Raw genomic sequence first — 21,065 nt, 5'->3', positions numbered from 1 at the left:
CAGAAGTTCAAAACCAGCCTGGGCAACATAACAAGACCATTTCTCTACAAAAACCAAAAAATTATCCAGGTGTGATGGTGCCTGCAATCACAACTATTTTGGAGGCTGAGACAGCAGGATCAACTTGAATCCAGGAGTCTGAGGCTGCAGTGAGCTATGATCACACCACTGCCTTCCATCCTGGGCAACAGAGCAAGATGCTGTCTGAAAAAAGAAACGAAGAGAAAAGAAAAGAAAAGAAAAGAAATCGTCATTCTCATAAAAATATTTGCACCCACATGTTCGTTGCAGCCTTATTCACAGCAGCTAAGATAAGCAATCTAAGTGTCCACCAATGGACGAATGGATACAGAAAATGTAAATATATATATGAATTTTATTCAGTCTGAGGGATTATTCTGCTATTTGACACAACATAGTCGGATCAGGAAGACATTTCGATAAGTGAAATAAACCAGACACAGAAGGAAAAAAGTTGTGTGATCTAACTTACATGTGGACACTGAAAAAAAAAAAAAAAAAAAAAAAAAAAAAGACCAAATATACAGGGCTAAAGAATCAACAGTGGTTACTAAGGTGAGGGGTATAGGAAGATGTCAAAGTAGGAGATATGTAGAATGAACAAGTCTAGAGCGCTAATGTGCAACATGACTATAGTAATAAAATAAAAGTGCTTTTCTTCCTGCTCCTACCTGCCCGCTAGCGCTGCTCAGGCTGCACCGACCTTGCTCAGAGCTTCCAGCTCCTGCTAAGCTAGGGTTGCCTTCATCTCCCTTCGGCCGTCATCATGATTATCTACCGGGACCTCATCAGCCACGATGAGATGCTCTCCGACATCTACAAGATCTAGGTGATTGCGGACAGTCTGTGCCTGGAGGTGAGGGAAAGATGGTCAGCAGGACAGAAGGTAACATTGATGACTCACTCATCCGTGGAAATGCCTCCGCTGAAGGCCCCTAGGGCGAAGGTACCCAAAGCACAGTAATCACTGGTGTCCATATTGTCGTGAACCATCACCTACCTGCAGGAAACAAGTTTCACAAAAGAAACCTACAAGAAGCACATCAAAGATTACATGAAATCAATCAAAGGCAAACTTGAAGAACAGAGATCAGAAAAAGTAAAACCTTTTATGACAGGGGCTACAGAACAAATCAAACACATTCTTGCTCATTTCAAAATCTATTACTTCTGTGTTGGCGAAAACATGAATCCAGATAGCATGGTTGCTCTATTGGACTACCATGAGGATGTTGAACCACCTATGTAATTTTCTTTAAGGATGGCTTAGAAATGGGAAAATGTTAACAAATTTCACAATTACTTTGGATCTATCACCTGTCATCATAACTGGCTTCGGCTTGTCATCCATACAACACCAGGACTTAAGACAAATGAGACTGATGTCATCTCGAGCTCTTCATTTATTTTGACCGTGATTTGTCTGGAGTGGAAGCATTGTTTTTAAGAAAAACATGCCATGTAGGTTGTCTAAAAGTAAAATGCATTTAAACTCATTTGAGAGAATGCCTTTTAGTTTAATACATATTTAAACTAAATTCATCCTATAATGTTCCTGGAAAAGCTACAGCCTGGTTGTAAGCTACTACTAGAAAGAATAAGACTCGGCCGGGCGCGGTGGCTCAAGCCTGTAATCCCAGCACTTTGGGAGGCTGAGGCGGGTGGATCACGAGGTCGAGAGATCGAGACCATCCTGGTCAACATGGTGAAACCCCGTCTCTACTAAAAATACAAAAAACTAGCTGGGCATGGTGGCGCGTGCCTGTAATCCCAGCTACTCAGGAGGCTGAGACAGGAGAATTGCCTGAACCCAGGAGGCGGAGGTTGCGGTGAGCCGAGGTCGCGCCATTGCACTCCAGCCTGGGTAACAAGAGCGAAACTCCGTCTCAAAAAAAAAAAAAAAAAAAAGAATAAGACTCATCAATTAACTTCTACAGTGGAAACTACTTCTGGGACTGGAATATAAAGAAGAATCAAAGGTTTTGATTCTGAGTTGCAATATAGGGAAAGACCATGCTCAAAAATAAATAAATAGATCAATAAAAGTAATATTGTTTTGTATTAGGACTTTTTGTTAAACAGATAAATTTTAGCTGCTTTTGTCACACATACCCAAAAACTAACTATATGAAATTATAGATATGTTAAGCTGCCTCACTATAGAAACCATTTTACTATCTGTATATATCTCGTAACACCATGCTCTGAACCTCAAATATGTGCAATAAAATGTATTGTTTTAAAAATATAAAAAAAGGAGATGAAGAAGGGTAAAGAAAACGAGAAGAAATTCTAAGATAATCAGGTTGTATCGGGGGTGCTCTTGGAAGAAAGGTCCAGGGTGTCTCCCAGGCTATTATACTCTTGACCTGACTTGAGAGATGGCCCCTCATACTGAGCATCACCGAAGATACCAGATCTCAGTCCCAAACACAATCTCCACTGCAACTCAGAAGAACAAGAAGCATTTTCTGTAACAGGCATATTCCAGTAACTGAAGGTCCCTCAATTCCCCAGTTTCTTGATGGCCTTCACAGAGCACTGCCTATAGCTGATTACAGCGTCCTGGGTGAAGCAACTTTATAATACCAGGACCTGGGAAAGATGTCATGCAGGAGTTGCACCATCTTGTATGAATGTGGCCACCCTCCAAGAATGACCTCTGCACTCTCCCCTGCCTGATAAAGTAACCTCCATTCAACCAGCAATCTATTCAGAGTGCCCCCACTCTTGCTGGGAGCCTTGGGTAATAGCAGAGGAAGCCTCTTCTCTTCTTGAAGATGACACAGACTGTTCATCCGATCTAACAGAGAGCAGACTAAAGAGTTACATGAATTACACAGAATAACATACCCTTCCCCCATAACACTTCCCCGTTCTTGGGCTTGTTTTCTCTGGGTGCAGAAATCAGCCAGACCAGCTGCTATCCAAGAAGGTAATAGAAATTCTACCAATACTTGAATGTGTTTGTACCTCTCAGTGGTCAATTTGGGCATTAGATTTGTGATCAGAAGACTTGAATTAAATTCTGGCTCTACCGGTTTTGAGTTGTATGTTCTTTGGCATATTTCCCCCTTTGTAAATAATAATAATAATTAAATAAAGATAACAAAAAAGTTTATACCTCACTAAATAATGATGGCAATTTGAAAAGATTTATTTTTTTACTTATGCAAAGCTTGTGCGCATGGGTGGACACGTGCAATCACTGTTCTACTTGTCTTGTGCGTGTTCTTCAAGCATCTGGAACACGTAGGGCTACAGGGAAGGAGATCCAAGCAGTCATGACAGAAACAAAATCTCAGTTTCAATCAGAGGGCATATCCAGAAATGCAAAACCAGATCCACCTGTCCTCAAAGATAATCAGAAAGATTCCTTTGAAATTCCTAACATCTGTAACTGTAAGAAAATAAATTTGTATTGTTCTAAGCACTAAGTCTGTGGTAATTCATTACAGCAGCCACGGGAAATTAACATACCTGGAAACCAGTAAGGTGAAGATTCTGATCCTGAGGGATGGGAAGGGACCAGAAGATTGGCCTTGCTAATGGGAGCTTGCCTGTAGTACCTGTTCCACTGGTCTGCAGACCATGCTTTGAGCAGCAAGACCACAGGTAACTCCACCTGCAGCCCTTCCTTCAATGACTGGAGCCTCCAGTTAGCATGACATGGGAGCAGGAACCCTGCAGAGCCCATAGTTCCTTACCTTTGATGGCCTGAACATCTGCCCCACTGAAACTGGCATGGATCTCTCACCAGGCTTTCAATGTCACCTCACCTGAGAGACACTCCTTTTATTTGTTTTTGTTGCCCTCTGTTTATTTACATGGAGTATAATCATAAATCTGGGTTTTTGTTTATTTTCTGCCTCCTCACATTTCTGCCCCCCACCCCTTCTATGCAGCAAGTGCCTAGCACAGAATATGTACTTCTATGTAAATAAATAAATACATAGATGAAAGAATGAAGGGATCCCTTAGGGTTTTGGGGGGGGTTTTTTGTTTGTTTGTTTAGTTTTCAAATAAATGTGAGCCGAAATCTCTCACAACTTATACTTGGTTTTTTGTTTTGTTTTTGTTTTGAGACAGGTTCTTACTCTGTTGCCCAGATTGGAGTACAGTGGCATGATCATCACAGTTCATTGCAGCCTCAGCCTCCCAGGCTCAAGCAATCCTCCTGCCTCAGTCTCCAGAGTAGCTAGAATCACAGGTGCACATCACCACACTTTTTACATTCTTTATAGAGATAGGCTGTCTCTATGTTGCCCAGTCTGGTCTCAAACTCCTGAACTCAACTGATCCTCCTACATCAGCTCCCCAAAGTGCTGGGATTACGGGCATGAGCCACCACTCCCAGCCTACATCTTATATTTGTACAACTGTATTTTTCTTTAAGCTACATAATTCGAAAGTTTACATCGATCCAAGGAGGTTTACCTTCTTAGACTGGGCTCTGTGTTCCAAGAAGATGAAATCAATTTGAGTATTGATTCTTCCCATCCATGTTCAAGATTTCTTTCCAGATTTGAAAAGCCCGCTGTAATTGGTCAGTTTCCTAGAAGCAGACTCTGAGAAGAAGAGTGACAGGCAGGAAATTTATGAGAATGTGCTCTTGGGAGCCACACCAGTGAATGGAGTGAGAGAAACAAGATCAGGCAGGAAGAGTTGCTGGGCAGCAATACAGATCCAACAGAGGCCTCAGTTGGTTCCTACGGAGAGCTCTAGAGTGGGTACCCCCTTCAGAGTTCCTGAATTGAGGTAAGGGGGCCCAACCTTTTCACCCCTATAACAACCAGTCATTGGAGTCATGCTGCTTCAGAAGGGGCCATGCCCAGGAGATTGTTCTCTTCAATTCTAGGCAAGCTCTAGAGAGGGACTACACTGAGAGCTGTCAACCTTGAAAGCTTCCAGCAACCAGGGGATAAGTGAGTCAGTCCTGATGCGAGGGGAATGCAAGCAGCCTCCACAACATTCTGTATGCATGCCTGTTTTTCCAACCATTTTGTGAAGGGAACTATTAAATGAACTAAGTCCAGAATAGAGACGTGTGACACACTAATATGAACAAAAGAGAAATAGACCAATGATGCGAAGGAGAAGAAAAACACCGGATTTTTTTGTTGTTGTTGTTTTCATTTGTTTGTTTTTCTGGAGGGAGGTTCTTCTGCCCACACTTTCAAATGACCAGATCTCACAAGAATTTACTCACTATAATGAGGACAGCACCAAAAGAAAACTAGGATGGACTTGACGATATATAAAAACAGCCTGTCTCAGAGACAGAGCTCTTCTGAGATGGGCCACAAGGAGAATGTGATACACAAAACTGTTAAGAGTTTGAGAGAAGGAGGGGGGCATTTGGAGCAGTTGTTGGATGGAAGTCTCAGTGTTCTCCATATAAACCAGGAGAAGGGAAAAGGTGTACATGGGAGGGCAGTGTCATAAGAAGTCAACAGAAAGGAATAAGATTGCTTGGGGCAGTGAGGGGCAAGTGGGCTGGTTGTTGGGAGTTTTCAGGGGACCCAGTCATGGACATTTATGGCTCTCTTCCCGCAGACTTGAAACACAGCAGAGAGAGCAGAAGGTTCTGAGCTGGCAATGTAGGGGTGGCCAGGGGACAATGGGGTAACAGAATCCAGAAAGCTGGTGATAGAGTCACTGAAATAGTTGACCTTGGAGTCAGACTGGTTGAGGAGGCCCAAGTGGGTGGTAACGGAAATTACAGCAAGAATGATCCATGGCATAAGGTCATAAGACGACTGTCCAGCAGATTCAGGAATCAGTTTGTATATATTTCCCATCCAAATCTCATGTTGAAATTTAATCCCCAATGTTGGAGGTGGAGCCTAGTGGGAAGTGATTGGATCATGGGGGTGGATTTCTCATGAATTGTGTGGTATCATCCCCTTGGTGCTGTCCTTGTTACAGTGAGCAATTTCTCATGAGATCTGGTCATTTAAAAGTGTGTGACAGGCAGGGTACAGTGGCTTGTGCCTGTAATTCCCACACTTTGGGAGGCTGAGGCTGGTGGATCACCTGAGGTCAGGAGTTTGAGAACAACCTGGCCAACATGGTGAAACCCTGTCTCTACTAAAAATAATACAAAAAAAAAAAAAAATTAGCCAGATGTGGTGGGAGGCTGAGGCACAAAAATCATTTGAACCCAGACAGTGGAGGTTGGCAGTGAGCCAAGATTGAGCCACTGCTCTCCAGCCTGGGTGCAGAATGAGACTCTATCTCTACTTTTAAAAAAAAAAAACAAAAACAAAAACAAAACAGGTGTGTGGTACCTCTCCTCTCCTTTCTCTTTCATTCCTGCTTCACCAGATGATGTGCCTGCTTGCACTTGAACTTCTCTAAGTAAAAGCTTCCTGAGGCCTTCCCAGAACATGAGCAGAGGCTTGTACAGCCTGCAGAACTGTGAGCCAATTAAACTTCTTTTCTTTATAAATTACCCAGTCTTAGTTATTTTTTTACAGCAATACAGGAACAGCCTAACACAGAGTGGGAGAGCAGACAAAGTGGATGGTGTAGAGGGGAACGTCAGAGATCATGTTTGTAATGCTGTAGAGTAAGAAGGAGCCCTGCTCCCTAATGAGGGTAATGAGGGAAGTGCCATCCTGCAGGGAAGGCAGGTCCCAAAACCACCAAATGTATTCTGCTTTAAATGATGTTATTACAATAGAAACATGTGTATTAAAAAGTTCAAACTATATAGTGAATAAAAAAGCCAGTTTCCCCTCAAACAACTTCAGCCCTAACCCAAGCTCAGCCCCCTCTCTAAAGGCAACCACTGGTATTTTGGAGTGACCTTCCAGATCTTTGGCTCTATTCTAGACACATGAATATGTGATCCCATTTTTAGAAGAAAGATTATATATATTACATATATATATAATATATATATACACAAACACCCTTAAGATAATATTAATCATATAATAATCAAACATATCCATATATATGCATACTATATACAGTAGTATATAATTATAAATATATTATATAATTAAATGATAGTATATTATTATATAATGTATATTAATTTGCTCAGGGCTTCATGCTTGACTTCGCTGGAATTGCTCCACATTATAAAAATGTCAACTCTGACTTTGCCTGTTTAACTTGACTTGTCACTGGGTCTTTCAAGTAAGAAAGATGGATGGGAGCTCTTTGTAGAAAAGAGAACTTTCCTGAGGGTAGCCTAGATGGCAGCCTGTGAAGGGTGAGGTCCATGGGCAAAGCTGGCCCAGAAAGGTTGTCTCTTTCCTTTTGCTAGAGGCAGAAAAGTTGTATCAGTGTTTTCCCAACATCTAGGAATATTTTCCTCTTTCCAGTGGGAGTTGTATCTCCCTTCCTGGAATCTAAACAAGTTCAAAACAAACTCCTAAACAAAGGGAATCTCTGCTCCATGGTTCTCAACTCCATTCCCTTGAGAGGCATGAGCCAAGATTCTACTCTTGTGATTATCTTTCCAGGCGAGCCCCACAGAGAATCCCACCCCAGGCCTTCCTCTTGCACCTTGCCAGTGGCCACCAATTGTTATGAACATCCTTATGGGTGTAACATTTCACACCCCTCTATTTATGTTCTCATAATTATGCAGGGGAAAAAAGCTTGTTTTCCTAATAGAAGTTATTTGGGGGGGATTTTTGATGACCCGAGGTTTCATGGTCTCACCTAAGACCAGAATTGATCACCATTCAGCTGGATGAGATAAAATGAATCCTAGACAAAGGATGGTGAGGGGCCCACATTTAAGTCTGGATTCCACCCCTCTGTCTCATCATGAGGCTGAGAGGCTGAGCAGCTTGTCCAAGGGTGCATTAATCAATTATGAAACTGAAACATAACCTCTGCCCTATGTGCTTTACAGAATGGCTGTGAGAGAAAATTCAGAAGTATCCTTGGAAGCATTTTGCTAATTTTGAGATGCTGGGTACATCCTCAAAATGAAAAACTTTTGTGCCTCAAAGAACACCATCAAGAAATTGAAAAGAAAACCCAGGGAGACAATATTTGCAAATCTTATATCTGATACAATATGGAACAATATATACGTATATACATATATTGTAAGCATATATGTATATATAATATAAAGAATGCTTACAATTTAAAAATCAAAGTAAAAATAACCAATTTTAAAAGATCCGAATAAATGTTTCTTCAAAGAAGATATGTAAATGGCCAATAAGCTCATAGAAACATGATTGATATCATTGGTCCTCAGGGAAAGCCAAATCCAAACCACAATGAGATACCACTTTATACCTACTAAGATGGCTACAATCAAAAGCCAGGTAACAATAAGCATTGGCAAGGATGTGGAGCAATCAGAACCTTCATACAATGATGATGGGGATGTATAACTGTGCAGTCACTTTTAAAACCCAGTCTTCATCATTGATATGGTTTGGCTCAGTGACCCCACCCAAATCTCATCTTGAATTGTACTCCCATCATTCCCACGTGTTGTAGGAGGGACCCAGTGGGAGATAATTTGAATCATGGTGGTGGATTCCCCCATACTGTTCTTGTGGTAACGAATAAGTCTCATGAGATCTGATAATTTTATCAGGGGTTTCTGCTTTCGCATCTTCCTCATTTTTTCTTGCTGCCACCCTGTAAAATGTGCCTTTCACCTGCCATAATTCTGAGGCCTCCCCATCCATGTGGGACTGTAAGTTCAAGTAAACCTCTTTTTCTTCCCAGTCTTGGATACATCTTTATCAGCAGCATGAAATGGAATAAAACAGAAAACTGGTACCAGTAGAATGAGGCATTGCTGAAAACATACCTGAAAACGTGAAAGCAACTTTGGAACTGGGTAACAAGCAGAGGCTGGAACAGTTTGGAGGGCTCAGAAGAAAACAGAAAAATGTGGGAACATTTGGAATCTCCTCAAGACTTGTTGAATGGCTGTGACAAAAATAATGATAATGATATGGACAATGAAATCCAGGCTGAGGTGGTCTCAGATGGAGATGAGGAACTTGTTGGGAACTCGGGCACAGCTGACTCTTGTTATGTTTTAGCAAAGAGAATGGCGGCATTTTGTTCCTGCCCTAGAGATTTGTGGAACTTTAAACTTAAGAGAGATGATTTAGGGTATCTGGCAGAAGAAATTTCTAAGCAGCAAAGCATTCAAGAAGTGACTTGGGTGTTGTTAAAAACATTCAGTTTTAGTATCCTAGCAAGACAATAGAAAAGTAAAACCCCTTTTTCTGAGGAGATGGTCAAGCTGGCTGCAGATATTTGCAGAAGTAACAAGGAGCTGAACATTAATCCTCAAGACAATAGGGAAAATGTCTCCAGGGTGTGTCAGAGACTTTTGTGACAGCCTCTCCCATCACAGACCAAGAGGTCTCAGAAGAAAAAATGGTTTTGTGAGCCAGGCCCATGGTCCCCATGCTGTGTGCAGCCTAGGGACTTGGCGCCCTATGTTCCAGCCACCCCAGCCACGTCTGAAAGGTGCCAACATAGAGCTCAGGCCATGGCTTCAGAGGGTGAAAGCCCCAAGTCTTGGCAGCTGCCATGTAGTCTTGAGCCTGCAGGTACATGGAAGTCAAGAACTGTGATTTGAGAACCTCCACCTACATTTCAGAAGATGTATGGAAATTCCTGGATGCCCAGGCAGAAGTTTGCTGCAGAAATGGAGCTCTCATGGAGAACTTTTGCTAGGGCAGTGCAGAAGGGAAATGTGGGGTTGGAGCCCCCACACACAGTCCTTACTTGGGCACTACCTAGGGGAGCTGTGAGAAGAGGGCCACCATCCTCCAGACTCCAGAATGGTGGATCAACCTATAGCTTTCACCCTGTGCCTGGAAAAGCCACAGACACTCAACTCCAGTCTGTGAAAGCAGCTGAGAGGGAGGCTGCACCCTGCAAAGCCACAGGGCAGGGTTGCTGAAGACTGTGGAAACCCACCTCTTGCATCAGCATGACCCAGATGTGAGACCTGGATTCAAAGGAGATCATTTTGGAGCTTTAAAATGTGACTGTCCTGCTGGATTTCAGACTTGCATGGAGCCTGTAGCCCCTTTGTTTTGGCTCATTTATCCCTTTGGAAGGGTTGTATTTACCCAATACCTGTACCTGTGTTATATTTAGGAAGTAACTAGCTTGCTTTTGATTTTACAGGCTCATAGGTGGAAGGGACTTGACTTGTCTCAGATGAGACTTGGAACTGTGGACTTTTGGGTCAATGCTGAAATGAGTTAAGACTTGGGGGAACTGTTGGGAAGGCATGATTAGTTTTGAAATGTGAAGACATAAGATTTGGAGGAGCCAGAGGTGGAATGATATGATTTGGCTCTGTGTTCCTAACCGAATCTCATCTTGAATTATACTACCATAATTCCCATTATTATGGGAGGGACCCAGAGAGAGATGATTTGTATCATGGTAGTGGAGTCCCCCATACTGTTCTTGTGGTAGTGAATAAGTCTCACGAGATCTGATGGTTTTATTAGGGGTTTCCACTTTTGCATCTTCCTTGTTTTCTCTTGCTGTTGCCATGTAAAAAGTATCTTTTGCTTCCTGCCATGATTCTGAGGCCTCCTCATTCATATGAAACTATAAGTCCAATTAAACCTCTTTTTCATCCCAATCTCAAGTATATCTTCATCAGCAGCAGGAAAATGGTCTAATACAATCATATTAAGCATAGACTTAACTATTTGATCCAAAAACTCTGCTGCTAGTTTTGCATCCCCAAGAGAAATGAAAACCTATGTTCACACAGAAATTTGCACATGAATGTTTATGGAATATTATTTATAATAGCCAAAAGATAGAAACAATCCAAATGCCTGGCTATGGATAAATGAATACAAATGTGATATATTCATACAATAGAATATTATTCCCCAATAAAAATAAATGAAATACCAATACATGGTACAACATGGATGAACCTTAAAAACATTACGCTAAATGAAAGAAGACAATTACAAAAGACCACATGTTGTATGTATGATTCTATTTCTTTGAAATGTTCAGAACAGGCAGATCTATACACACAGACAGTAGTTGCTTGGAGCAGGGGAGATGGGGGAATTGAAGAGTGTTAGCTAAAGGGCACAGGGTTTCTTCATGACATGTCACAAATGTTCTAAAATTGATGGTAGTGATGGTTGCATAACAGTGTGATTATACTAAAAATCATTGAGCTGTACACTTTAAATATGTGAACTAAGAGGCTTCAAGATGGCTGTCTAAAGGCATCTGGTACTTGCCTCCTCCAGAAAGAAGAACCAAAATAGAGTAGAATACTTTGAATATATCATCTAAGAAACGACACTGGAATTCAACAGTGAAATGACAGGAAACACCCAAAGAAAGGAAGGAGGGGGAAGTCAGGCAGACTGCTTGGCCAGGATTGGCTGAGAGCCTGGAGAGGCTCCACAATGCAGGGAAAGGATAAGCGAGTGACTCTAAGAAGTCAACATTTCCACTGTAGACTCCTGCATCCTCTGCATGGGAAAGCCCTAGACCCTTGCAGTCTTCAAGACTAATATCAAAAGATGCCTGAAGACCACAAAAAGGCATTGCTCCAGAAAGGGAGCTCATGCTAGGCCCCAAACACCCAAAGCCCTAAGCAGCTGCAGCAAAATGTCATATTGAGAGCCCAGCCTCCAGCAGACTACAGACTCCAGGACAAAGAGTAAGCCATTAGCAAAACCCACTCCCTCGCACAATGAAGCCACTATACCTTTTCATGCATTACAATGACAAACTCCCCCTACCCTCATTAGCTATTTAAGGCTGCCACTGCCAGGATTGAAGCATAAGCAAAATGCATACTCCCCAGCCACCTGCATATGGCTCCTACCACTTAAAGCAACCCTGCCCCTCCCACAACCATACCCCGCTGAGCAGGGCTGCAGTGCATCTACTGCAGTCCCCACTTGAACATTCCGTCTTGGGCCTGGAGATCACCCCACCCCTGCCAACCACAGCCAGCACTTGCAAACACCACCTGGGGATCTAAAGGACAGAACTGCATTGCCCACTCCACCACCCGAAACTCCTAGTGCCGGAGCATACAGTCAAGGGACCTGGAGACTACCTAGTCCAGTCCGTCACCATTGGCACTTGAGCACTTCTCCCAGGGGCCTGAAGTGAGGCTGATTCGGCCTGCCACTGCCACTGCAGTTGGTACTTGCCCATACATGCTACCTGTGGGCCTAAGACTCACCCTGCCCCTGCCTACCATAGCTAGTACCTGCAAGTACCCCTAGGAGGACTGAGGACCAGTCTGCTCAGCCTTGCTCTGCTCCCTACCCCCAGTACCAGAGCATGTGCTCCAGGGACCCAGGGTCCACCAAGCCCAGTCCACCATTATTGGCACTTAAGCCTTTCTTTTGGAAGCTTGAGGTCAAGCCCACCCAACCTGCCATTACCACCACAGTGGGCACACACCTATAGGCCTAGTGACTGGCCCACCCAGCCCATCACAGCCACTGTCAACACAATACAGACCACTTAGGACCCAGAGATTAGTCCATCTACTGCTATTACAATCACCCATGCCACGACCATTGCCTAGGGACCTGAAAACCCACCCATCTGCCTGGCCCACCTCTGACACTACCAGCACCTGAAAAAGCCACCTGGGGGCCCAAGAACTGGCCTATCCGGAACCATTAGAACCAGTGCCAATATATGCCACCCTGGAGCCCAAGAACAGGCATACTCAGCCCACTGCTGCCACCCCAGGGGCATAAAGATAAGACCACCTGGCATTGCTGTATCCAGCAAAATTTTGCCACCATCTCTACACCACTAACAATTGCACCCTAAGCCACTCATGAAATCACAGACGCCGCTGACAATGTTTACAACTGAAGAAATCATACGGAGACCACACTACTGCACACATTCAAAATCAAAGGCAAAGTGTCCTACCCAACCAATACTATAGATACATCTTCAAAAAAGTATCATCCCCTATGAAAGCAAATTCCAAAAATTAAAAGAAACAACTGTTAAACCAGATGCACAGATATCAATGTAAAAACATAAGAAACATGAAAAAGCAAAAAAAAGAGACACCTCCAAGAGAAAAACAGTAATTCTCCAGCAATAGAGTTCAAACAAAAATCTATGAAATCCCAAATAAAAGATTCAAAATAATGATGTTAGAGTAGAAGGAAAAATGGCAGATAGGAGGCAAGACTATGCAGCCCCTACTTAGATGGACAGAGCAGCTTGTGGAGATCACACCATGAGTGTTTGCTCCATGAACCACCATAGGAACATACCAGGAAAACCAAAAGAATTCACAGACCTTTTGAAAGAAGCAGCTTGCTGCTGCAAACTCTGAGATAGCCAAAAAACTGTGAGAGGGGGAGAGTCTGCCTCCAAACACACATCCTCACTGGGAAACCTGAAAATCCAGATCATGGACTAAGGATATAACCTTATCTAGAGCTGAAGCAAATTTAGATAGTCAAGTGAAATTTAAAAGCAACAGCAGAAGAAGAATCTGTAGGCACTCCTGGTCCCCAGGGAAGCCATTTCTGACTTTATCTCACAGGGGTCCTTGGGGAAGGCAGCCAGTGGAATTAGGGAAGGGCCATAGGGTAAAGGAGGCTTTCAGCTATAATTCTGACCAAACATGAATTTTCCTGGGCAGAATTTGTGGGCCGGGTGATGAACAGAAAGTAGCTATGAGCACAGAAGCCATGGCAGGCAGGGATGGGCAAGGCCTGAATGCCCTACTTTCTCAGCAGGGAGGCTTATAGCCTGAGGCAAGATCTCAGCGTTGCACACTGGAGGCCTTGATAAAAATTCAGCTCTGCAGGGAGCATGGTGGGAGTAAGACTGGCCTTGCTGACTGCATGGGAGCTGGGTAAGGCCTGTCACTGCCAACTTTCCCCCACTTCCTTGGCAAACTGTACAGAGCAACAGAGACAGCCATAATCCCACTTGGAACATAACTCCATTGGCCTGAAAACCACAATCCCATCCCCCACAGTGGCATGGCAAGCTCTACCCAAGGAAAATCTGAGCTCAGACACACCTAACCCTGCCCCCACCTCATGGTCTTTCTCCAACAACCCTGGTAGCCAAAGACAAAAGTCATAAACTTGTGGAAGCTCTATGGCCCCAACCATCACCAGAGAAACCCAAAAGCTTATCCAGGTGACCTTAGGGCAAGTTTGTATCCCCCTTCTACTAGCACAGCTGGTACTCTCTTGAAAGTGCCACCTCCTGGCTGGAAACCAATCAACTCAAGCCATTACAGCAACCCATAACAGAACAACCCAACTCCAAGGAAGGAGAAGACAATAGCCAATTCCACCACCTAAAACATCCTGGCTAACCAGAGGTCCTGGATCTGTCCACATGACAGCTTTACTGTTAGCATAACCAGGATTCAAGAAAACCAGTGCGCTAAACAAAACTACAACCAAGGACTCTCACAGAACCTACTTCACTCTCCTACTACCTCCGCCAGAGCAGGTGCCAGTCTCCATGGCTGGGATACTTGAAGTTAGATCACATCACAGGACTCTTTGCAGAACTACCCCAGTACCTGCCCAGAGCCAGGTAACTTCACTGGGTGGCTAGACCCAGAAGAGCAATTACAGCCACTGCAGTCCAGCTCTCAAGAAGCTCCATCCCTAAGGGAAGAGGGAGAGCACCACATTAAGGCATCACCCCCTAGGACAAAAGAATCTGAACAGCAGCCCTTGAGCCCCAGATATTTTCTCTGACATAGTTCACCCAAATGAGAAGGAGCCAGAAAAACAATTCTGGTAATATGACAAAACAAGGTTCTTTAACACCCCCAAAAGATCACTCTAGCTCACCAGCTATGGATCCAAACAAAGAATAAATCTTTGAATTGCCAGAAAAAGAATTCAGAGGGTTGATCATTAAGTTACTCAAGTAGTCATCAGAGAAAGGTGAAAAACAACTTAAATAAAATTCTACAATAACACAGGATATGAACCACAGTGTCTCCAGAGAAATAGACATCATGAACAAAAAGCAATCGCAACTTCTGGAAATGAAAGACACACTTAGTGAGATACAAAATACACTGTAAAGTTTCAACAATAGACTAGAACAAGTAGAATAAAAGACTTCAGAGTACAAAGACAAGGATTTCAAATTAACCCAATCCAACAAAGACAAAGAAAAAAGAATAAGCAAAAATTAACAAAGTCTCCTAGAAGTATGGGATTACCAAATTTAAGGTAATGACCAAATTTAAGAATAATTGGTTTCCCTGAGGAAGAAGAGAAATCTAAAAGTTTGGAAAACTTATTTGAGGTACTAATGGAAGAAAAATTTCCCTGGCTTTGCTAGAGACCGAGACATTTAAGTAAAAGAAGCTCAAAGAACACCCAAAAAAAATCACCACAAAAAAATCATCACCTAGGCCAGGCATGATGCCTCATGCTTGTAATCCCAGCACCTTGGGAGGCCAAGGCAGACAGATCACCTGAGCTCCGGAGTTCAAGACTAGCCTGGCTAACATGGTGAAACTCTATTAAAAATACAAAAGTCAGCTGGGCGTGATGGTGCACATCTGTAATCCTGGCTACTAGGGAGGCTGAGGCATGAGAATTGCTTGAACCTGGGAGGCAGAGTTTGCAGTGAGCTGAGACTGTGCCACTGTACTCCAGCTTGGGTTACAGAGCAAGATTCTGTCTTCGAAAATAATAATAATAATAGTAATAATAAAAATCGTCACCTAAACACATAGTCATTGGGTTATCTAAAGTTAAGACCAAAAACAAAACAAAACAAAAAAAAAAAAAAAACAAATTTTAAGAGCTGTGAGACAAAAGCATTAGGTAACCTATTGAGGAAAACCTATCAGATAAACAGCAGATTTATCAGCAGAAACCCTACAAGCTAGAAGGCACTGGGGTCCTATCTTTAGCCTCTTTAAACAAAATCCAAGAATTTTGTATCCAGTGAAACTCAGCTGTATAAATGAAGGAAAGATAAAGTCTTTTTCAGACAAACAAATCCTGAGGGAATTCACCACTACCAAGCCAGCACTACAAGAACTGCTAAAAAAGAGTTTTAAATCTTGAAACAAAACCTCAAAATACACCAAAATGGAACCTCCTTAAAGCATAAATATTACAGGGCTTATAAAACAACAACACAACGAGAGAAAAGGTATTCAGGCCATAACTAGCACTATGAATAGAATAGTACCTCACATCTCAATACTAACACTAAATGTAAATGGCCTAAAAATGAAACGGCCTTCACTTAAAATATAAAAAATGGTGGAATGGATAAGAATTCACCAACCACCTCTCTGCTGTCTTCAAGAGACTTATCTGACACTAAGGACTCACATAAACTTAAGGTAAAGGGATGGAAAAGGATAATCCATGCAAATGGACACCAAAAACTAGCAGGATTCACTATTTTTATATCAGACAAAAGAGACTTGAAAACAACAACAATTAAAAGAGAGAGAGAGAGAGAAGCATTAAGTAGTGATAAAAAGGCCTAGTTCAACAAAAAAATCACAATCCCTAAGTATATATTCACCTAACACTAGAGCTCCCAAATTTATTTTAAAAAAAAATTACTATTGGACCTAAGAAATGAGACAGTTGGCAACAAATCAATAATGGGAGAATTCAATACTCTGCTGACTTCACTAGACAGGTCATCAAGACAGAAAGTCAACAAAGAAACAGTGAACTTAAACTATACCCTAGAACTAATGGACATAGCAGATATTTACAGAGCATTCTACCCAACAACTGCAGAATACACATTTTATTCATCACTTCATGGAACATTCTCCAAAATAGACCATACGACTGGCCACAAAACAAGTCTCAATAAATTTTAAAACACTGAAATTGTATCAGTGTTTTATTCCACTCTCTCAGACCACAGTGGAATAAAATTGGAAATCAACTCCAAAAGAAACTCTCAAAACCATACAAATACATAGAAATGTAATAACTTTCCTTGCATGATTGTTGGGTCAACAATGAAATCCAGATAGAAATTTAAAAATTATTTGAACTGAATGATATCAGTGATACAACATATCAAAACCTCTGGGATACAGCAAAAGTAGTGCTGAGAGGAAAGTTCATAGCATTAAATGCCTATATCAAAAAGTCTGAAAGAGCATAAATAGATAATCTAAGGTTACATCTCAAGGAACTAAAGAAACAAGAAGTAACCAAACCCAAACCCAGAAAAAAAAAAAAAAAGAAAGAAAGAAAGAACTAAGATCGAAGCAGACTAAATAAAATTGAAACAAAAAATTACAAAAGATAAATAAAACAAAAAGCTGCTTCTTGGAAAAGATAAAGAAAACTGATAGATCAATAGCAAGATTAACCAAGAAAAGATCAAAATAAGCTAAATTACAAATGAAATGTGAGCTATTACAACTGATACAGCAGAAATACAAAAGATCACTCAAGGCTACTATGAACACCATTATGCACAAAAAACTAGAAAATCTAGAGGAGGTGTATAAACTCCAGGATATATAGAATCCTCATAGATAAAATCAAGAAGAACTAGAAACTCCGAACAGACCAATAACAAGCAGTGAGATTGAAATGGTAATTTTTTTAATTGCCAACAAAAAAAAGTCCTGGACCAGTTAATTCATAGCTGAATTCTATCAGACTTTCAAAGAACAATTGCTACCAATTCTACTGAAACTATTCCAAAAGATAGAGAAAGATGGTCTCCTCCCTAAAGCATTCTATGAAGCTGGTATCCTCTTAATACCAAAAATGGAAAAGGATATAACAAAAAAAAAAAAGAAAAAGAAAAGAAAAGAAAACTGCAAACCATACTCCTGATGAACACAGATGCAAAAATTATCTACAAAATACTAGCTGACCGAATACAACAGCATATCAAAAAGATAATCCACCATCATTAAGTGGATTTCATACCAAGGATGCAGGGATGGTTTAAAATACACAAGTCAATAAATGCAATTTACCACATAAAAAGAATCAAAAACAAAATCATATAATTATATCAATAGATGCAGAAAAAGCATTTGACAAAATCCAGCATTCCTTTATGATTAAAACCCTCAGCAAAACTGGTATAGAAGGGTCATACCTTGAGGTAATAAAAGCCATCTATGACAAATCCACAGCCAGCATTATACTCACTGGGGAAAAGTTGAAAGCATTTCCCCTGAGAACTGAAACAAGTCAAGGATGCCCACTCTTACCACTTTTATTCAACATAGTACTGGAAGTTCTAGCCAGAGCAATCAGACAAGAGAAAGAAATAAAGAGTATCCAAAATGTTAAAGAGGAAGTAAAACTGTCACTGTTCACAAAAACATGGGACCAGCCCAAATACCCAGCAATCAATGAATGGATAAAGAAAATGTGTTATATATATATAGACACAGATGCATCATGGAATACCACTCAGTCATAAGGAAAAAAATAATAGCATTTGTCACAACCTGAATGGAGTTAGAGACCATTATTCTAAGTGAAGCAACTCAGAAATGGAAAACCGAACATCATATGTTCTCACTTATAAATGGGAGCTAAGCTATGAAAACTAGCAGAATGAAAACACAAATAAGAAAAAAAAAAAAAGGGACTCAAACGTTACCACTATAGAAAACCACAAAAACACAATGATAATAAGAGTGAAAGAAAGGAACAAAACATATACAAAACAACGAGAAATCAATTAATAAAATGACAGAAATAAGCCCTCACATATCAATAATAATATGGAAACCGAAATTGAGCGGTAATAGTTATACTTAGATAAAACAGAGTTTAAATCAAAAACAGTAGAAAGCGACAAAAAAGGTCATTATGTAATGATGAAGGAATCAATCCAGCAAGAGGATATGACAATTCTAAACATATATGCACTCAACACCAGAGCAGCAAGATATATAAGGTAAATACTATTAGATCTAAAAGGAGAGCTAGGCTCCAATACAACAATAGTTGGGGACCTCAACACCCAACTATCAGTATTAGATAGATCATACAGATTGAAAATTAACAAAGAAGCATTGGATTTAAACTGCACATTAGACCAAATTTTCCTAACAGGCATTTACAGAATGTTTCACCCAACAGCTACAAAATACACATTCTTCTCATTAGCACACACAACATCCTCCAGGATAGACCATATGTTCAGACACAAAACAAGTCTCAACAAATTTTTTTAAATTAAAATTATATCAACTCTCTGATAAGACCACAGTGAAATATAACTAGAAATCAGTAATAAAAGGAGATTGGGAAACTACAAATACGTAAAAAGTAAACAACATGCTCCTGAATAACCACTGGGTCAAGAAAGAAGTTAATGAGGCAGTAAGAAAATTTCTTGAAACAAATGAAAAGCAAAAAACAACATACCAAAACCTACGAGACACAGCAGAAGTGGTGCTAAGAGGGAAGCTGCTAGCAATAAATGCCTATATCAAAAAAGTAGAGGCTGGGCACGGTGGCACATGCCTATAATCCCAGCACTTTGGGAGGCCAAATCGGGCAGATCACGAGGTCAAGAGATCGGGACTAGCCTAGCCAACATGATGAAACCCCGTCTCTACTAAAAATACAAAAATTAGCCAGGCATGGTGTCACACACCTGTAGTCCCAACTACTTGGGAAGCTGAGGCAGGAGAATCACTTGAACCCAGGAGGCAGAGGTTGCAGTGAGTCAAGATCATGCCACTGCACTCCAGCATGGCAACAGAGACTCCATCCCCCACCAGAAAAAAAATAAGCAATCCAAATGAGGCACCTCAAGCAACTAGAAAAGCAAGAATAAACCAACCAAAAATTAGTAGAAGAAAAAAATAAAGATAAGAGCAGAAGTAAATGAAACACAGGAGAAAAAGCTACAAAGAATCAATGAAGTCAAATGTTTTTTTTTTGAAAGATAAACAAAATCAATAAACCACTAGCTTGACTAACCAAGAAAAAAAGGCAGAAGTCCCAAATAAAATCAAAAGTGAAAAGGTGACATTACAACTGATATCAAAGAAATGCAAAAGATCATTGGAGACTATTATGAACAACTATAAGCTGACAAACTGGAAAACCTGTAAGAAATGGATACTCTGGACACATACAACCCACCAATATTAAATTAGAAAAAAAATTAAAACTTGAACAGACCAATAGCAATTAATGTGATTGAATCAGTAATAAAAATCTCCCAACAAAGAAAAGTTCAGGAATGATGGCTTCGTTGCCAAATACTACCAAACTTTCGAAGGAGAACTCAGACCAATTCTCCTCAAACTTCCCAAAAACTTGAAGAGGAGGGAATTCTTTCTAACTCAGTCTGTGAAATCATCATTACCCTATTACCAAAAACAGATAAGGATGCAACAACAACAAAAACTACAAGTCAATACCCTTGATTAACATAGATGCAAAATTCTCAGCAAAATACTAGCAAATTGAATCCAACAACACATCAAAAGATAAACACCATGATCAAGTGGGATTTATCTCAAGGATGCAAGGATGGTTCAATATACATAAATCAATAAACATAATATATCACATTAGCAGAATGAAGAACAAAACTCATGTGATTATCTTAATAGAGGCAGAAAAAACACTTGACAAAATTCAACATGACTTTTCTTTTTTTAATAAAAACTCTGAATCAGCCAAGCATTAAAGGAACATTCCTCAACATAATAAAGGCCATATATAACAAACCCACAGGTAACATTATACTAAGTGGGAAAAAGCTGAAAGCCTTTCCTCTAAGAACAGGAACAAGACAAGAATGTTCACTTTTACCACTCCTATTCAACACAGTACCGCAAGTTCTGCCCAGAACAATCAGACAAGGAAAGAAAAAGCATCCAAATTGCAAAAAAGGAAGTGAAATTGATCCTGCAGATAATACAATCTTATGTCTAGAAAATCCTAAAGACTCCACCAAAAAACTCTTAGATATAAATAAATTTGGTAGTTACAGAATACAAAGTTAACATACAAAAATTAGTGGCATTTCTACACACCAATAGTAAACCACTTGAGAATAAAATCAAGAAGACA

At 40.8% G+C, this 21,065-nt stretch overlaps 1 pseudogene; it reads left to right on the top strand.

Moving 5' to 3' along the window:
• Positions 1–702: 702 nt before the first annotated feature.
• LOC101035496 (translationally-controlled tumor protein-like) lies at positions 703–1,498 on the top strand (annotated as a pseudogene).
• Positions 1,499–21,065: the final 19,567 nt, after the last annotated feature.

The sequence above is a fragment of the Saimiri boliviensis genome, chromosome 1 (assembly GCF_048565385.1).
Source record: "Saimiri boliviensis isolate mSaiBol1 chromosome 1, mSaiBol1.pri, whole genome shotgun sequence".
Lineage (NCBI taxonomy): Eukaryota > Metazoa > Chordata > Mammalia > Primates > Cebidae > Saimiri > Saimiri boliviensis.
Note: the sequence above shows the minus strand (reverse complement) of the source record. Positions and strands in the feature narration are given on the sequence as shown.